Source organism: Girardinichthys multiradiatus, unplaced genomic scaffold (assembly GCF_021462225.1).
Source record: "Girardinichthys multiradiatus isolate DD_20200921_A unplaced genomic scaffold, DD_fGirMul_XY1 scaffold_26, whole genome shotgun sequence".
Taxonomy (NCBI): domain Eukaryota; kingdom Metazoa; phylum Chordata; class Actinopteri; order Cyprinodontiformes; family Goodeidae; genus Girardinichthys; species Girardinichthys multiradiatus.
The window spans coordinates 54281-74495 of NW_025917679.1; the positions used below are offsets into that span (position 1 = coordinate 54281).

General features: G+C 38.7%; 1 long non-coding RNA gene across 1 annotated transcript; it reads right to left on the minus strand.

Annotated features, from left to right (window-relative positions):
* Nucleotides 1-6664: 6664 nt before the first annotated feature.
* On the minus strand, nt 6665-7847 carry LOC124865134. The gene is made up of 4 exons (XR_007037466.1): nt 7770-7847; nt 7476-7689; nt 7245-7334; nt 6665-6908 (listed from the first exon to the last, which is right to left on the minus strand). It is a non-coding gene; the product is annotated as an uncharacterized LOC124865134 (long non-coding RNA).
* Between the last annotated feature and the right edge of the window lie 12368 nt (nt 7848-20215).

Genomic DNA, 20215 nt, shown 5'->3' on the forward strand with positions numbered 1-20215 from the left:
TGCAACCCAAGGTTTTTACATGAGTGATAACAAGTTTTTGCACCCATCCAACAGTCCCTCCTTTTATCACAAGTAAAAACATTTAATATAAAAACGAGTAAGAAAATACTTTGTATGAGCGAAAACCCACGGACGGTAACAGATTATATTTTGTGGGAAATACTCATACGGCCCCGCCGCCCTCGGCAACCATTAAAAGTTAAATGTTGATTAATACTTGAAAAAGAATGATACTTGAAATCATAAAAATAAAAGAATAATACTTGAAATCATAAAAATAAAAGAATAATACTTGAAATCATAAAAATAAAAGAATAATACTTAATGAAAACAGTGAAACATAATAAAGGAATTTAAAAATCTGCCCTGTTTATGTCATCATTGTACTTTTCTCATTTCACTTAAGCAACAACTTCTTTCGATTTCTGCTGTAAGGTCATTTTATGAAATACAATGTATGAGTACACTCAGGCTTTTGATGTGATTTATTTACATGTCATCATAATCGTCCCCTTCATTTTCGTGCATTTCCACCTGGTTCAGTGTTGCATATGCTACCATGAACAATACCAGAAATTCTGTAGGAATGGATGTGCGTCATGTTCTTCCGTCAGTGGTCTGAGATGGTCCCGTCTGATGTCCATCTCTTCTGGTTCGGTATCACCTCCTGTGGATCCTGCTTTAGATAGAGAAAGAGTCCTGCTACCAGAATTAAGCTCAGGCTTATCAGTCCTGTCCTCATGTTACAGAGAGCCATTTTATAATTGGGTGCAGATCAGCTGTTTTCTTCACCGGTTTGAGACGCTGGGCCATCTTTGAACCGGACTTCCTCTGCTACCCCGTCGGTTGATCTGGCTCCTGTAACGGCAAAACTGGCTTACAGTGGCTTTTATGGATCCAGGAAGGCCTCTCTGCTATTTTCAGAGCTGTGGGCGTTGTTAGGAGTATTTGAAACGGCCCTTTCCACCAAGGAGTGCTCCAATCCTTCCGGTGGAGTGTCTTAATCAGGACCAGGTCTCCAGGCCTCATTCTGTGGGATAGGAGCAGAGATTATCGGCAGACCACTGGACATTTGTTCTTCTTTTGTCTGCAACATTTTATTCATCCACTCAGCTAATGAAGGTTCCTGTTGTGCTTTCTCTATTTCATTCATGTCAGAGGGCAGAGAAAACGGTCTGCCATGTACTATTTCTTTGAGAATACAAATTCACATCAGCAACTTGGTGTCACGTGATCTCAGGCTCAGAACACAGTGGGTGGAGTTATACAATGATGTACAGTAGGTGGCAAATGGAGTAAGACCAGTTTGATTTGGAGTTATTCTCATCCATAATTTAACCAGGGATAGGCATCCGGGCCATGGCCTCCCTGTTTCTTCCATTGTTTTCCTTAATCTTTAACTGAAACCCTAATGCATTAGAACTTAGTTCTATTAATTTATTTACAAAATGAGTTCCATTATCTGACCTTATAATCTGTGGGATACCATATGTGGGGAAGAAATGTGTCACTAGGTTCATCTATTACAACTAGGCAATATTTCTTCCCCCGTGTTTGCAACAACTTATGCATGATCTGCAAAAATGATTTGCATAGTCAGAAATATTTATAGTGTAGCATTAATGCTTTACCAGATGTGACATATTCCCCCCTTGACACGTGGGTCTTCCCAATGTGTCACTGTAGCCGCTGTGTTGTATAACTTTTTTGGGAGGATTGGTTTATCTTCTATCTGATAGATGTCATCTTTTTCTGTGCTCCTCTCTTTAGCCAGGCCTTTATTTCTGTCTTGGTTGCTGACTGTTGGGCGTCTTTCAGCACGTCTGTGTCTATAAATAGCAGATCTGACATTTTCTCTTTAATAGGTTGAAATGAGTTAGTTCTGTCCCTGATGATGTTTTAAAACCTCTATTTTGCCAAATCTTAGCATGGTGATGTACTGATCCGAACACGTATTGGCTGTCTGTGTATATAGTAAGTATTTGTCCCTCATGTAATTCACATGCTCTTACTAAAGCATATAATTCTGCTGTTTGGGCTGAGCATGTATTGGGTAGAGATTTAGCTTCTATTATCCTATCGATGGTTGTTACTGCATAACCAACTCTATTCTTTCCATATTCATCTTTAGATGTTGAGCCATCTACAAACACAACACATGAATCTGGTATAAGGGTTTGAGAAATGTCTTGCCTGGGTTTGGTGTCTTCTTCAACTTTTGCTTTATAAGAATGTGGTTTTCCATCTTCTGCAGTAGGTATTAGAGTACTTGGATTTAAAGGGCACATCTTTTTAGAGTTATGTTTGCCTGTGATAATAATAGCGATGTCAGTGTGATATGCCTTGCATGTAGCGTCAGGTGCTTCTTTTAATATTTCTGACTTCAACATATCTTGTATTACTGGCTTAGTATCTTCTTCAGCTTCTGGCTTGAAGGGGTATTGACGGACTAATGGCCTTTTTTCAGATATTAGTTTAACCTTGTATGGTGGGAACCCCTTTATAAGCCCTACATCAGTTGATGATTGGGACCACAGTTCAGGTGGGACAGCAGCTAAGGCAGGATGCATGTTGCTCTCTTTGCTCTCAGCTAATCCCTGTATTTGTCCCTCTGCCTCATCTAAATGTGTCCTTGGATGGACTTTGACTATCCACGCCAGAATGAGCTTCCAGATTTCTGTATTAGGATCTACCTTTGACAGTGTCAGTGCTGTTCCTGCAGAGGTTTAAAGCCTCTGTTTTTCCAAATTCTTATTATTCTTTTTATCATATTTTATAAAGTAAGTCCTTATTACATTTAAAAATGAGATCACTATTTTTGGTAGTTGCTATTATTATAAATAATGCTTGGTTTAGTTCTTATTAAAAATAAAAATAAAAACTCACTCACTGATGAACACAAAAAATGAAGGGCATATTATATCTTATAATCTTAGTTTATCTTACCCAGTTTTATAGATACAACATACAGTTTCAGTCAGCTTTGTATTTAGTTCAAGTAACTAAAGTTTGTTTCAATTAACTAAAGTTTTATCTATTTCAGTCCAGTCCAGTAATTCTGTTAAGGTTCATTTCATCTTATGTTAAGTTTGAGTCTAATTCAATCATTTTGAACCTGACTGGAAAAAGTCTAAACATCTGTTAAAATCTTTTTGTTTTACCATAGAGAACTGACCTAATATTATTATGGTAATGTTGAGGACTCTAATTTTTACATAACATGAAACAGACATTTATTTCACAAAAACAGAAAGTCAAACACAGACATTTGGCCACATGAAAGTTTAAATACCTGTTTGTAAAAGAATTAGGAAAAATTCAAGACGGGTCTATGAACTTTCTTATGGTTATCAGTATTTTCAGTAGAGGTAGAACCTTTGCCATCTTTATATGATTTTTCGAAAAAGATTCTGGAAACCTTATAAAGATATAAATTTGGCAAAGATCATCAGAACATCAGACCTTTATTAGCGCTTTTAAGGTCCCTCAAAGATGTATTACAATGAAATCAGTCATTCCCATTCACACACATTCACACACTACTTACTTATTTCTCTGTCAGAGTAATTTTATTTGCAAAAATATTAACATAATTTGACTTCTATTATTCTTAAAATGCACATTGTTTCCTCATAACCCCTTTTGTTTCCACAAGGTCTGTTTTGAACGCTTCAATTCTTTTTTTTTATTCACCAAGAATCAATAAGGTGGTCTTAGTGGGTCCACCTTAAAGGTGTTATCTGTTGGGTGTCATGTTATCATTGTCAGGTCAGTGAGGTTCATAAGTCAGTCAGAACCTTGGTCATTTGGTCTGTGCACATAATGTTTCATAGATCCATCCTATGATTAGTCAGCAAAACTTCCACCTATAGGAGAAAAATTGATTGTTAATGAATGAGCTGCATTTCCTAGGAACACTGTCTTCCTCCTGGATGAGCATCACCTGTTGAAAAACTTTCATCATTGTTTGTTTCACATATTCAATCAGATCTGTATATTATATCAGTAGGTGAAGTTGTTAGTATCTCATGTAGACTGACATATACTGTTGCATTTGGAGAAGATCTCAGATTAAATAAACATAGTTAGAGCTTCAATCCAGGTTCATTTTGTGTCTGCAGACTTTAGCCAATTTTTCTTTTCTTTCTTTTTTTTTTTTATACATAAAGAGCAAGATTCAAAACATTTTCAAAAGGCAGATTGTGGCAGAATGTAGACAAAACTGCTTATTGATTGACAAAATAACATTCAAGCACACAATCACCATATTAAAGGCTCTACTTCTAGAGAATCACTAAACCTCTGGGGTCCGGTTTTGGCCCGCGGACCTTGAGTTTGACACATGCAGGGTAGAGTTACAATTGTTTTTTTTTTTTCAGACCTTTCAGCAGAGACAGACTTCTGCTGTTTGCAGAAGTTTTATCTTTGTTTTCAGGCAGTTGCATCTCTTTGTCAAGGTTGTTTCACAGAGCTGAAATTTAACTTCTCTCAAAGAGGAAAAATCAAGAATGCACACAATCTGAGCCAAATATGGAATTATTTCCCTGTAAAATGAATCTTTTGCATTTTATCATGATATTGTTGGTAGTATAACACCATAGAATGATTTTTAAAGCACCTGTTTCTCACTAATGCTTGCCTACAATATCGTTTACTCTCAGATTACTTCTTTAACAACTCTAGTCATTGTTCACTGGGTTGTCCAGTTGGACAGTTTCCATGTTGTCCACATTGTCACCTCCTCTTTTAACTTATTTTACCACGTCCTCTAAAACCACCTCTTAGTCTTTATAATTTGGGGCTACCTTGGTATTCTAAACTGGGATGGGTGGCAGTCCGCCCCCCCCTTTATTTGTTTTCAGTTAAGCTGAAAGTTTTTTTTCTGTGCTTTTCTTAAGGCCTCAGTATTATGGCTATGTCAGTTAAAAGCTGCTCTTATTGTTGTTTTTTTAATTCATCTTTTTGTTTTAATCTGTTTATCAACTGTGAGCACTCAGGGACTGAAAAGTCCCCTTTGAAATTATAACCTGGCAAGGTTTTTTATTGTCTCTTGAATCTTTTGAATGCATAATCTCCAGTTTAAGATCCCCGTGTAGTTTTAGGATTTCAGTGATAATTAAGTTACCTGAAAATCCGTATTTTTATGCCATCGTGCACATATTTCTGTTAAATCAGAGCTTTTTCTCTGTTCTTCCCCCATTGTTCTTTGTTATTTTTCTCTTTTTAGTTTTCATTATTGCTAATTTTAGATCCCCTTGTAATTTTAAGACATCCTTTGTATCTAATTTGCCCAAAAACCCATGTTTTTTATTTTTTATTCCATCTATGACAGATCATACCTGCTCCTTTTACATAGTTCTCCATAAACTTTACCTCCCCTTCTAAGTCAATTAGTTTACTTTGTTTCTTCCCCATTATGTTTTATGTTAGTTTAATTATAGTATAAATGTCCCAGATAAAAGGTCACTGGCATGAGACTTTAAGGAGAGGACATTAACACGCCCTTCTACTGCGACTAATTCGCAGCGGTGTTAATTTTCTGGAATGAAATCCGACCTGAATCTCCAAAGTCACCAGTACGTAGTTTTAATCTGGGCAAAAGAAAACACAGGACTAGCAGAATCCTGCTGATTCTATTAAAATGCTTAGTCCTCCATATACACACACAACACAGTCACACAGTTAGTTTCAGGTACCTTGTAATTTTTTCTAAGTTAACTTGGTGTTATTTTATGAGCTCAATTTACTCCGTTCTTTTTACTTTTATAGCGCTTATGCTATTCCCTCGCAGGGGAATAACCCTTAGTCGTTTTATTTGGCCCCCTTCTTGGCGGGGCCCTACCTTAATTTGTCACTATTCCTTTCACGGTGGAATAAAACCATCCCAATGCAGCGTCCTTACCGGCGACACACTACCAACGACTTTTAAGTACTTTTCTTCTTTTATTTATATAGCGCTTACTCTATTCCCTCACAGGGGAATAATCCTCAGTCGTTTTCTTTAATCCCCGTCACGGCGGGATTGTACCAAATTTGTCACTATTCCTTTCACGGTGGAATAAAACCATCCCAATGCAGCGTCCTTACCGGCGACGCACTACCAACGACTGTTATGTACTTTTCCTATGAACTGTATTTTAAAACTGTCTCACCTCGGAGTTGACTTCTTGGTGACTCTCTGGACCCTGTGAGAGTCACCCCGCGCAGAGGAAGGCAATAACCCACTGGCCAGGTGTGAATTCACACACACCGGGACTTTCAGCCACTCCGGCTAAAGGAGGCTGTGCAGCGGTGCTTCGCTCGACGTCAGGCTTCCCCCACGGATCCCAGAGTCACTGTTAAAGCAAAGAGAAATAAGGTTATTGAATTAATCCGGCTTCGAAGGACCAATAAATGTTAGGTATTATTTAGTCAACTCAGAGGTAAGAACGATACAGTCAGAGTTACTTGTGACAAGGGTAGCCCACTTTGCAGTGAAACTACAAAGTTTTTGACACCCTATCTCTTTATTTATATGCACAGTTCAACAGACAGTTCAGACAGGGTGTGTGTGTGTGAGACGGAAAGGAGGCTGGTTCACACAGAGATAACAATGATCTCACACACACAGGGAGGAAGGCATAGTGCAGGTGCCTTGCAACACAAGGTTTTTACATGAGTGATAACAAGTTTTTGCACCCATCCAACAGACAGCATTAGGAGGAGTACTCTGTTCATTTGGATTAGAAGGTTTGTTATTGTATATTTGAAATAGTGGAGAAACTTCACTGTTGGCGTTGAGATATTTATAAAAATGGTTCCTATTTTTAGGAACTCCTCACCTGTCTCCACAACAGCTGGCATGGATCTGTAAAATATCCAGCAGATATTCCTCTTCACATACTGGACAAGCTGCCTCAAATTAAAAACTAAAAAATGAAATGGAGAAGTTGTTTCTTAGTTTGTAAAATGAAAGTTGTTCAGTTCAGCAGCTTTATGGACAGATTTATTCAAATAAGTGTTTTTAGGTGAGATGCTGTATTGTGTAAGTTGTTGGTGACCGAGCTTAATATTAAATTAAAGTTTAAAACAACAACTGGTATGACACTAAACTGCTGTAATATTTAGTACGGGTTATGAATTAAAAGGACAAAAAGTACTTATTATTTTTGAACATACAGTATGTTTCCTGCCCACTATATTAAAAGAGGTACAGGTCATACAAAAAGAAATGTTTCCAAAGTTAACACATAGTCCTGCATTACCAGATGTGTTCCAGGGAAACTGGCATCATTTGTACTTGATGTTGACGCCACTGGAGTACCTTCATTAGCACTGCTTTCATGATGAGAATACTTTAAAAATATATTTTTGTAAGAAAAAGTAAAAAAATTAAATAAAGAGCATGACGATATTAAACAATCTTAGAGATTTCAAAGTCGTCTCCTGAAGATCTGAGGTCAACACATGATTTTACACGGACAGCCAAGACTTACAACTGCAAGGTAACACTGCAAACTTCCCATGATGCTTTAGGCATGCTTTGAAGTTCTAGAGCATCCAGAGGAAGAGGAGACATATCAGTTTTCTCCTGAAGTGGAAATATGTAGATCATGTTTTTTCCTCCTACTGTCACAGTTTTCAAAAGGTTTCCATGGTAACCCTCAGTCTCTGGAGGTATAAGTGAAAGTTTTCTCCGTCCAGAACCTCCTACAAAAAGAAATAAACAAGCAATATAATAGAAGAGCACAAATAAATTCTGTAAATAACAATTTTACAGTTTTTAATACTTAATGTTTATAAAGCAGCCATCCCCCTGTTAGATTTTGAAGTTTTGGGTAGTGACTGGTCAGATGTTCTGAAATCTGTTCATGGAAAAGAACAAAATAAATTTTTTATAAAAATAAGTGTTTAAAAAATGAGTGTGAATAAAAGCAGTCAAAGGGAGGACCTTCCTCTACCTGTAAGTGATCAGCAGACTCAGGGAAAGTTAAAGTACGTCTCTCCATTCCAGCTAGAATGAGTCTCAACTCTGTGTCTGATTTTGGTGTTTTATCAGTGTTTTCATTAAACAAAAATAAAAAAATGTGCTGTTATACTTTTGAAACTGGTGGAAACCACTCTGGATGGAGAGAAAAAGCGTTTTCTTCCCCTTGCAGAACTTCTTGAAAAAAATACCAGGGAAAGACCTATAAATTTAGACAGAATAAAATGTTGCTTACATTGATCAACCATAATCTTGTGACAGCTTGTGTTCGTAAGACTTTTTTAGCTTACTGTAACATAACATAATCATGTGAGTATTGTGACGTGGCTCTTTGCATGTAGGATGAAAAGTTACATTTAGGCTCCTCCTTCAACAACTAGGCTACGTCTCCTGACTACAAGTGTTGGGTCTCTTTATTCTGCACAGTCTAAGGTAAAGGCCTTGCCTCACGTGGTCGAGCAGTGTTGAAAACACCCTCTAACACTCCAAAGGTTGAATTATTTTTCCAGAGTATTAGCTGCTAGGAGTCCAAGGAGATTATAATACTCAACTGCATTTAATGGTTTGTGGGTATTGGATCTGTTTGTTTAGCAAAATCAGAGATAAAAGCCCTGAAGTTACAAGCATCACATGATCGATAGGTGTTACAAAAACCCTCCTTGTCCCACCATTAAACAATAGTCCTGCACATTAGCTGCATTTTGCCTTCTAATATTAAATGATCACAATCACAGATAACAGCTGTGAGGTTTAAATCCTGCAGTTTTCCAAACTATTTTAATAACCAGAGTTATAAACTTTACTTGTCTGTTTCATTGTATTGTGGCTGATAATGCACAGCTTAAAAAGTCACAATATGGTGAATTTATTTTTATGTGAATAATGCTGAGGTCAGTGACCTCTTGTATGGAACCAGTCTGAAGCTCATGCTCGTTTAGAGACCCTTTTAATGATATGCTAATTTTGTGAGATAGGAATTTAGGGTTTTCATGAGCTGTACGCCAAAATCATCCATATTAAGACAATAAAAGACCTGAAATATTTCAGTTAGTGTGCAATGAATCTAAAATATATGAATGTTAAATTTTCATCATGACATTATGGAAAATAATGAACTTTATCACAATATGCTAATATTTTGAGAAGGACCTGTATATACAAAAGAAATACCAGATTGTAAAAGTTTAAGGCACACATAAAATTATAAGATGAAAGAGAAAAAAACACAGAGAGGCACAAATTCTCATCAAATAGGAAGTCGGAATATCCGAGCTCCGATTAGGAAATTTAATCTGGAACCTCCGCGAAAGTCTGAATTATGAGTCAGTTGTAGACGAACTACTTTCAGTGTTTATAAGACGAGATGTTTCAACGCTGTTTATATGCACGAAATAGCGCGTAGATCAGTGTTATTGTTGTAAGGCTGCTGTTACAGTTGTTAGCAATACGAACGAAAACAAGCAGGAAACTGGAACGCTACAACCCGGAAATGACGTAAGTTCCGACGTCCCAGTTCCGACTTCCGAGGTTCCGCAGCATTTATCCTTTGTTCCCTGTTCGTCAGCAGCCCAGAAGCGGGAGTGTTGATAAAGCTGTAAGAGAGCTGCAGCAGCAGCAGTTGATGAACTCTGGAAAGAAGTCCAGCAGCTTGAGGAACATCTGGTCAAAGAAACTGGAGGGAAGCAGGAGCTCAAACAGCGGCAGGACGCAGCAGAGGAAGAGACACCAGATGATGGATGATGTTTTCCAGCCCAGATTAGGTTTGGATGTTTCCTTCTTCATGCCAACTGTGTGGATGGTAGTTAAAGTTTAGGAGCCGTTTTCAGTCTGCTGGTGGATTATTCCTCTGAATTAGAACTCGTTGTTAGGATAGTGAAACATCAGCAGGAGCTTCTGGAGCCCAGCTCAGAAATATTAGAGTTTGAAACGACAGAGGATCATCTAACTGCGGTGAAGTGAGCCGATATAAGTCAATGGATCTGATGTGTGTGTGTTTTTAAAAATAAAGATAAAATAATAAATGCAGGTTTTAGCAGTTATTTAGATTTCCACAGACTTTTCCCAACATTTATTTTTCTTGTCATCAGGTTAGAAACTATGTGATGTTTTTACATCATTTTCCACAAATATCAACATCCAATAGAGGAAAATGTGTCCATCCTCTTTTTTTTTCTCATTATTTTAGAATCTAAAACTAAAATAGGTTCTTGAATAATAAAAACAAATTTTAACATAGTAGATATTTATCAGGAATTATAACTTGTCTTTTTCAAAAGGTCATGTAAGATTTGTGTCTTTAAATTAGTTTTATGTAGCTGGACTGAGGGCAATAATTGCTCTTTTATTGTAAAGATGACAGACCTCTAGTTTAGGACAAAACATCTCACTTAATATGAAGTTCAATAAAATAACCAGAAACTGTTCTGTAATCTTCTTGTTGCTGATGTAGAGAGAGCTCCTTCAGTGCATATTAAACTATTGTTTGCACGTCAAATATTCTGAACATAAAGCCACAAGCATGGAGTAACACGTGTTCCCATCATTGAATAATAACGCTCACTGATATAAAAGTGATACTTAATAATTAAAGCTACAACTAATCATAAAATCGAATAGATCTCATGGGTTCTGATGGATTTCCCTCAGAAACTGTCCACTAATGCCGCTTGATGCATATTTCACACATTGAAGGATTGTTTAAGGAACAACTAGTTGTTGGTTTATGATAAATTATGTCTCCTTTTTCTTATCACTGCACTAAATGATAAAATGTGTTTATTTCTGGTCTCTGTGCTGTATTTATATGAACAATCTCTACTTCACAAACCATCTGCTTCACAGCAAAACTCAGGCAATTATGTTTTATATAATAGTGATTTAATTCAGGGGTTAAATATGAGATTCTGCACATGACCTAAACTGTCAGTTCTTGAGGTTCAGTTTTCTCTAAACTGCTGATCAGATGTTTTTCTCTAATGTGAATCTTTACCAGCTTAGAAACATGAAGTTAAAGTTGTTCATAATGCATGTAATGTGTTTCAGTGCTGCCAGCAGATGTTAAAGAAGAGGCTCCTGAAGAACAGAGTCCTGATGTGGATCAGCAGGAGCCAGAGCCCCTCCAGATAAAGGAGGAACAGGAGGAACTCTGGACCAGTCAGGAAGGAGAGCAGCTCACTGTGAAGGAGGAGACTGATACCAGGTTTCCATTAACTGCAGCTCCTATCAAGAGTAAGGATTTGTTTGTGTGTGTGTCTCCTGTCTGGCAGCTAACAGTCTGGAGCATCTGGTTGTCTTTTATGATCAAAAGTAGATTTGCTTCATAAAAAGGAGGAAGAAATGAGATGTTTCTCTAGTTTCAGAGTTGACTTTATTAAATGAATGACACATATATACATACAGTACATATCTGGGCCAGCAAACCTAATCCTGTGATGGAACACATTGTGACTGTTTTTCATTTAATAAGCAAAATTAAAATGATCTCATTAAGCATTTGTACTGTATTTGTGTAAAACTACTTGACTTCTAACAGTAACTTAGTAACGATACACAAATGTCATGATTCACTGCGTTTCATTCAGGACAAACAAGCGTATAAATGTATAAAAGTTTTTACTTTATTCAACAGTGAAGAAAAATGTTTAGATTTCTCATCTGATTTTATCAGTACGTTCTAGTGTTTCTAAAAGTCGGCACCATAGACCTGACTGGAGATTTAACTTGAGTCTGTCTATTAATATATTCATAATACAATAAAAACACATGATAATGGTCAATGTTGTTTAGGAATGTTTTCATAAGATTATGCTGATATTTAATAACCAAAAAAGGTTTTAATACATTGAAGTTTTTTAATATTAACAATCCAGTGTACAGTTTGTACTTGAATGCACCATAGAGGTGCAGCTGGTGGAGGAAACTCTCCCAACCGACTCCCCAGAGACGGCGCCAATGTGTCTGCTGCTTACTTCAGATAAATAAGTTTATTGTAGAGCAAGTTGCATATCTTATCACTGTTGAAAGAAAGCTAGCTTAAAGCTTTGTTTCTGTCGTCACTGTAGCTGAATAAGTAACCAATATTCCCACATAACAGACTCTAGTGATAGTGGAGAGTTCTGTTTTGTTGCTGGTTTTTAAAATTGCAGAATAAAAACCAAAAGGATTTGGACAACAAAATATTTAGCCAACACCACGAGTGCAGACTAAGCAGCCCAAGTGGATCTCTGGATCCTGTGGAAAACCACAGATACCCTAGAGCCGCCCACACACAAGAACTAGGCACCCCACAGCTGCTCTGCCTCTGATTGCCACCCCACCCAGAATGAGTGGTTCAAGTGATAATGGTCCTCCTTCTGTTTAGCATTGGGTTATGGTTTATCCGTACTAAATCATGAAGCCCAACCATGCTGAGATGGAATGAGATGAAACGGCTCGTCTCAGCTTCATTGACACTAAAAGATGTGTTGTGGATTTTCTTATCAAAGTGGGAGAGAAGTCAAGACCAGACTTTGTCTTTATAAGTTTATTCAAAGGCATACAGCATTTGAAGACTTTGTCACTGAGCAAGTCAGAGAAGCAGAGCCCCAAACAGAATTTACAGACAGTATTTATAGCAGTATGTGGGTGTTATCTCAACTTGAAAGAGTTTGGAAATATAGCCCCTAGACCCCACCCCGGGTCAGAGGTAACAAGGTTATTTATGAGAGCACCCATCTACCATACCTTGAGATACAACACTTCAGGGAGTGTTAACCATAAAACTCTCCAGCATTTGAATTTAGAGTCCATCTACTCTTAAGTATTAAAACACAGAGGTCAGAGGAGAGGTAGATGGAAGGTCATAGCACTTTAGAGCACTTTAAAATAATTTTCCATTACACTCCTTTCTTCTGATTACAAGATAATCACAACTAAATAAATAATTCTACAAAACCATCACCCAGGATTATAATCAAAGTACAACTAAGAAAAAAGAATATACAACACTTTAAAAGAAACATAAAAATCAAAAAGAAAAATAAAGAATTACTCCAATCTTTATTAACCAGGATGTCCAACCACCAGTAATGAACCAGGACCAAGGATTCCAAGAGGAACCCATATTTTCTTTCTGTTGAGTTGTCAGCAACTCCTGTAATTTATCATGGATACTTATCATGTTGTTAGACCCATCAGGAATAAAATTGCAACATTGTTCTCCAATTAAATGACAAACACCACCCCTCTTAGCTAACAGGTAATCCAAAAGCCATTATATTTTGCAAACTCATAGTTCTTATGTCCTGCTGCTCCTTGGTCAGAACAGTGAAACCTTCCTCAGATAAAGCAGTAAGATTTTCTAACTCAACTGACAACTCATTAATCCTATGGGCTGCATTAGCAGCACCATAACTAGGAACAAGTGTACCCAAAATCCCTTTCCAATATGGAATCCTAGCTCTCTTTTGCCGTTTGAACATTGTCTTCCTTTCTAATAATGGGCTGATTGAATCATAAGTAGTGACTGTAGGTAGTAAATGAGCTAGATAACATACTCCAGACCAATTAGCAGGCAGATACAGATATGATCTATTTCCACACATCCAAACCATTTTCTTAGGACACGAGTACCCATCTCTACTAGGAAAAGTAACAAGAACCCTGGTTAATTTACCTGCCTGGTCATACAACCTACTTCCATTCGGTACGGCTGTAAGATTAAGAGTTAACACAAAGGGATCTGGGACCAAAGATCCTGAAATGGTATAAGGATCAGTTCTGATAGGACATGACTCAAATTTATGTCTATTGCACATGAAACAGGTACAATAGTTTTGCAACCTTCTGTCTTTCCAAGGAAATAAGGTGTGTTTTCCTCCTGTGCTATACAAATATCTGGATCTCTTATCGGATTCCTATTTCCCCAAAATCTATAAAGAGGTCCTGTAGTAGCACATATTAAATTAGTCTCACCAGAAAATCTACTAACATTTCTACTTTGTCTTACGCTATAATTCCTCACCCAAGGAAAAATGACCTCCACCAGCTGGTTATGTTGCCAATATGGAAAGAAAGTAGCTAGAGTATAAGCAGTATCAATAGGAACAGATACTAAAAATGGTTGATCATTAATAGCATGTGGAATCAAACAACAAACATAGCAACCATCATTTCTTATCTTCCTCACAGTTTGATGCATCAGTTGCCACCAGACATTATCAGCATGATCATAGTAGTCAGAGAAGTGATGAATCTCTCTTCGAATCAGCTGATGAGTATTATTGCCGTAATTACTCAGATTAGCCACAAATTATCTTTGCTGTACCTTTCCCCAAATAAACACAAGAGTAATAACAATACTTGCAATACCAATCATCAGCATCAGAACAGACCATCTTCCATATAGCTGCATCGTGACCTTGAAGTGGAATGTCCTTTCTTCTGGTACTGAAAGCAAACAGTTCTTTCTCAAAGAAAACAAATCATAAACAAAATTTTAAAAAATCCTGCTCCCTCTCCTGAGTGGCTTCTGCGCTTCAAGCTGCCCTGTTACCAATCTGGTACAGGTGGGCGGTTGTAGGAAACTCCTCTAGGCAGGAGGTTCAGAACCAGGATGCTGCTCAGGTGGTGTTCCCCAGGAACACCTTGCAGTGTAGCATAGATCCACAGGTAACATGCTCTGCTACCTTAACAGCGGTGTAGGATCTGATATGGGCCGTTCCAGCATCTGGACTTCAAGTGTTTTCTCCTGGAACCAAGAAGTGGAGTTTGGAAGTGGCTGTTTCCAGCAATGCAGCCTTCACAGTCTGTGAAACTTGAAAAAACACAGTGGACAGGTTTTGACAGTAAAACAACATCCTCTCGTCACACAAAGATGTGAAAGGCAGAGATCTTAGCAATATCCCCATGCCCAAATTAGGAGACCTGTCAAGCAGCACTACAACAGGACTGAGGTTTGCTCATGCCCTTTGTCTCAATCTCATGTAAGTGAGAACAATAGGCAGAGCCTTCACAACACCAACAAAATGAAGCCTATGTCTTTCCTTCTGGAGTTTGCTATGTAAATGCAGTGGTTCATTATTACCCTAGGTGCTTAATTACATGAACATCAAAACATCCAGCAAAATCAAAGAGAATTAATCTTTTAACTCCACCTGGTATACTAGCAGTGATCATCAGCTAAATATTCTGAATTTTAAAAATGTGACATGATGTTTGAGGAAGGCCTGATTACAGGTAATTATTTCCATAGTTTCAGAATACCCAAAGAAAACTTCGAAAATGGTCTAATCGGTGGAGATGTAAAATTTCACAAAAAAATAAACACCATACTTTCAGACAGGTTTTCAGAATGTGGTCTTAGGGAGCTATGCACCATTTATATAAACAAAGTACAACGTCTCTTTCGCATTGTCACTAAGTCCTCACTGGAGGTATGAGCTACCCTTTTTCCCATGAGTGCTAAAACTTTTGTAACCTCATGTCACTTTTATTCTTTATTCTTGATCTTCTTGGTCAGTTTGTTCCTGGCCTGCTTATAGGGCTTGTGAATATGACGTCAGCCACGCAATGCATTTTGGATATAGCGGTGGAAGACGCAAGTAGTGGCGGGCATTTAGTTGGTTCGGCGCTGTTTTGTTAAAATGGGAACGATAAAATGGGAATGTTTTGTTGCGTCTGTAACTGCCACAGTCATTTTCATGGCCGTAAAGGAAAGGGGATTCCAAATGGATAGCGTTTTTTCAGTTTTCCAAAGTGGAAGAAAAACTACGGAGCTCAGCAGTCAGAGCTGGCTGGTAGCTATTAGGCGACCTGACATCAACTTCACCAACATTACACGACACATGTTGGTGTGTTCTCTGCGTTTCCACTCAGGTAAGTTTCATGTAGTAATATTTAAATCATTTTTCTTAGCTAAAAAGCTGCACATAAGCTTCATACGTCTAACCAGCTACCAGGGAGGAAAACTCTGCCACTACTGCCTCCATGGAGGTAACTGTTCAGATTGCTAACATGGATCAACAGAAACAACACTTAACATGACTGTTTAGCATTGCACTGGCACCAAGCGTGTAGTGGGCTAAGAAACGTTGTTTGGGAGACATGTTTTTGTGTACATGTTATCTGCATGTACCTTAGTGAGAACAACAGTGTTGAGGTGACTTACTCAGTAAATCTGAAGATCCTGCACCCTTCCGTTGGTAAACTGCAGTTGAGCTTTCTGGGACATGTAATTTCGGAATTGTACTCACTCCACATACAAGGCAACCAAACACGTTGGGTAACTTTACTTCTAGAAGCTCATTTAAGTTGCTGGTCCACTCGCTGTGTTTGTATGGGTCGAACCTGTTAACTGACCAGATTTCTTTTTGAGGTATCGCTGTCTCCAAATGCTGTTTAGATTGTTTTGGTACGGAATCCGTGACTTGCTCTACTTACGATCCATTGCTTTCACTGGTAGCTTCTGTTAGCGATGCCGGTGTTTCCACCGACAAAATGATGGCAGCAATCCCAGAGTGCAAAGCGTCATGACGTCCATAGGGCTTGATCTCTACTGCTGTGTGCTGCTACCTTCTTTGTGTGCAGTGTCGTCAGATCTGAAGGGAACCGAGGTTTGCTGTTATTGTAAGTGTAGAAGGTCTTGGTCTGCACACACATGTCCTCCCAGAAGCTGATGTATGATGTCATCACATCAGTGAGTTGGTTTAAGTCTGTGGCTGAAGTTTCAAAAGCAGTCCAATCTGCGCTGTCAAAGCAGGCCTGTAACATCTGCTTTGACTCATCAGTCCACTTCTTAACAAGTCCGAACAACTGGTTTGGAAGTTTTTAATTTCTGCCTGTAGGTTGGGATGAGATGGACCAGAAGGTGGTCAGAAAGTCTCAAAGCAGCCCTGGTGACTGCGTGATATGCATCCTTTATAATTGTGTATCAGTTTTCCAGAATGTTTTTCTCTGGTGGGACACTTAATGTGCTGTCTGTATTTGGGAAGTTCATTGATGAGGTTTGCTCTGTTAAAATCCCCAAGAACAATGATGAGACAGTCAGGATGTTTTTTCTCCACATCTGTTATCTGCACAGCTAGATGACTTTCTGCCTCATTGATGGAGCCTTCAGGTGGAATATAAACACCAACCAGGAGGAGAACTCCCTTGGTGAATAAAACGGTTTACAGTTTATGATAAATGACTCCAGGTCAGGACTACATGTCTTCTTCACACTTTGATATCTCTGCACCAACTTTTGTTTTTATAAAATCAGATCCTGTGTCCTCGCTTTTTTCCCAATAAGTCAGTGTTACGGTCTGCTCTTAACAGCTGAAACCTGAAATCCGAAGTGCTGGTCCTCGATGCTGTATTATTTATGTCAGGGTTCAGGGCAAATGGACTGAACCTATATAGTTCCTTCCCAGTCATACAGACTACTCAAAGCGCTTGACACTAGAGCCACATTCACACAATGTGTATTAAAACATTCATACACCAACATGCAGATCGGTAGGCAACTTGAGGTTAAATGCCTTGCCCAGGGGCACATGGACATATGGCAGAAGGAAGCTAGAATCGAACTCTGTGGCCTAGTTTTAGTTATGCCAATGATTCTGTGTCTATGACACACAAGATTAAAGGAGGAACTTGATGCAGAGTAACCAACATGTCTGAGTGAAGAATTACAACAGTTCCCACCTCAGCCTCTCCTAAAGGGACCTAGGATCCAAGAAGGTTTTGACCTTGAAATGCTGTGATAAAGTGAAGCTTTTCCTTTGTCTGATCAGAATAGTTACAGCACGGCTCCTAGGCACATGGCTGATGCTGGAAGACGGCTTCTCCCTTGCAAGGCTAAATTAATAAAGCTGAGGTAGTTACTTTGTTGAATAATTTTTGTTCCACCACACTGGCAAAGAAGTTGAATAATTAAACCTCACTCACTTTCTTACCTTTTGTTTCTTACAGTATTTCATTTAATTTTAAAATTAATTTCATTTGAACTTTGTAGGCTGCATGGTGATGCAGTTAATAACACTGTTGCCTTGCACCAAGAAGGTCCTGAGCTCGACTCCCGGCCGGGGTTCTTTCTGCATGGAGTTTACATGTTCTCCCCATGCATTCGTGGGTTCTCTCCGGGTACTCCGGCTTCCTCCTACAGTCCAAGAACATGACTGTTAGGTTAATTGGACTCTGAATTGTGAATAGGTGTTTCTTGTCTTGTGATGGACTGGCGACCTGTCCAGGGTGTACCCCGCCTCTTAATGAGAAAGTTGGAGAATTCTACAAGTGTCAAACAAAAGTGTTTTCAAGGTGTTTTATATCTTGCATAGTTTCCTTAATTTTTGTATGCGTTTTTTCAATTAAGTCTGTGCAATTCATCTATGTCTTTGGAGCCGAGCCTCAACAAGAATTTCATTATGGTGACATAATGACAATAAAGATTCTTGATCCTTGATCCTTACTTCTACTTTGTTGCAGCTGTGGTTGTTTTAAATGCATTACAAACTAGCAGCATACTCTGAAGTATGAACATAAAATAGTTATAAAATACATAATAATAATAATAACTAGAACATTTCTGAAGAAATTTAGACAGGACTTGCCTCTTGGAACGTGCTTCTCAGACCAGAGCCAAAGGTTCTGTTGCTGGGTTAGGCTCAGCTTGTGTCAGGGTAGAACCTTGAAAAGCTTTAAAAAACTGTACATTTCTGTGTGATTGTACCAGTGTTATGACCAAAAAGGTGTTCATGTGTGCCTGAAACAGCATCCAGGGTTCATTATGTGAGGTTAAAACATGCCCTCTGACCTGACCTTATTATACAAAATACATAAGGCCAATGACAATAGTTGCAGGGCTGCTTTGCACACAAGATTCAGAGGGACAATTACACGCTGGTAATTGTTTTTCCATGTGTCACAAATGTGGACACAACTGCTCTACAACAACAAACATCTTACCAGATATTTACCCAAGGAATAAAAAACAATGACCAACATTTTATAGATTTTGAGGGACGTAATTGAATGTCTGTAGGGAACAAAATCTTGGAAGTCACAGTAAATATTAGAGGACAAATTGTTGTAAAAAATTTGAATTTCCTATTTGAAGTATGAACAGTAAGAGCACTTTGACAAAACTAAAATCAGTGTTTCATTTTTCTTGTCAACATGGTTACTCACAGTGACGCTAGAAGTAGTAGCACACCTCTAACATCTGAGCCGCATGTTTTAACATACACTCACCGGCCACTTCATCAGGTACACCTTGCTACTTCCGGGTTGGACCCCCTATTGGCTTCAGAATTGCCTTAATCCTTGGTGGCATAGATTCAACAAGGTACTGGAAACATTCCTCAGAGAGTTTGGTCCATATTGACATGATAGCATCACACAGATGCTGCAGATTTGTCGGTTGCACATCCATGATGCGAATCTCCCGTTCCACCACATCCCAAAGCTGCTCTATTGGTTTGAGATCTGGTGACTGTGGAGGCCGTTTGAGTCCAGTGAACTCATTGTCATGTTCAAGAAACCAATCTGAGATGATTTTTGCGTTATGACATGGTGCGTTATCCTGCTGGAAATAATCATCTGAAGATGGGTACACTGTGGTCATAAAGTTATATGGTCAGCAACAATACTCAGGTAGGCTGTGGCGTTGACACAATGCTCAATTGGTACCAAGGGGCCCAAAGTGTGCCAAGAAAATATCCCCCACACCATTACAACACCACCACCAGCCTGAACCGTTGATACAAGGCAGGATGGAACATGCTTTCATGTTATTGAAACAGAATTCTGACCCTACCATCCGAATGTCGCAGCAGAAATCAAGACTCATCAGACCAGGCAACATTTTTCCAATCTTCTATTGTCCAATTTTGGTGAGCCTGTGCCAATTGTAGCCTCAGTTTCCTGTTCTTAACTGACATGAGTGGCACCTGGTGTGGTCTTCTGCTCTTGTAGTCCATCCACCTCAAGGTTCGACGTCTTGTGGGTTCAGAGATGCTCTTCTGCATGCCTTGGTTATAACGAGTGGTTATTCGAGTTACTGTTTCCTTTCTATCAACTCGAACCAGTCTGGCCATTCTCCTCTGACCTCTGGCATCAACAAATCATTAGCGCCCACAGAACTGCCACTCACTGGATATTTTCTCTTTTTTGGACCATTCTCTGTAAACCCTGGAGATGGTAGGGCGTGAAAATCCCAGCAGATCAGCAGTTTCTAAAATACTCAGACCAGCCTGTTTGGCACCAACAACCATGCCACGTTCAAAGTCACTT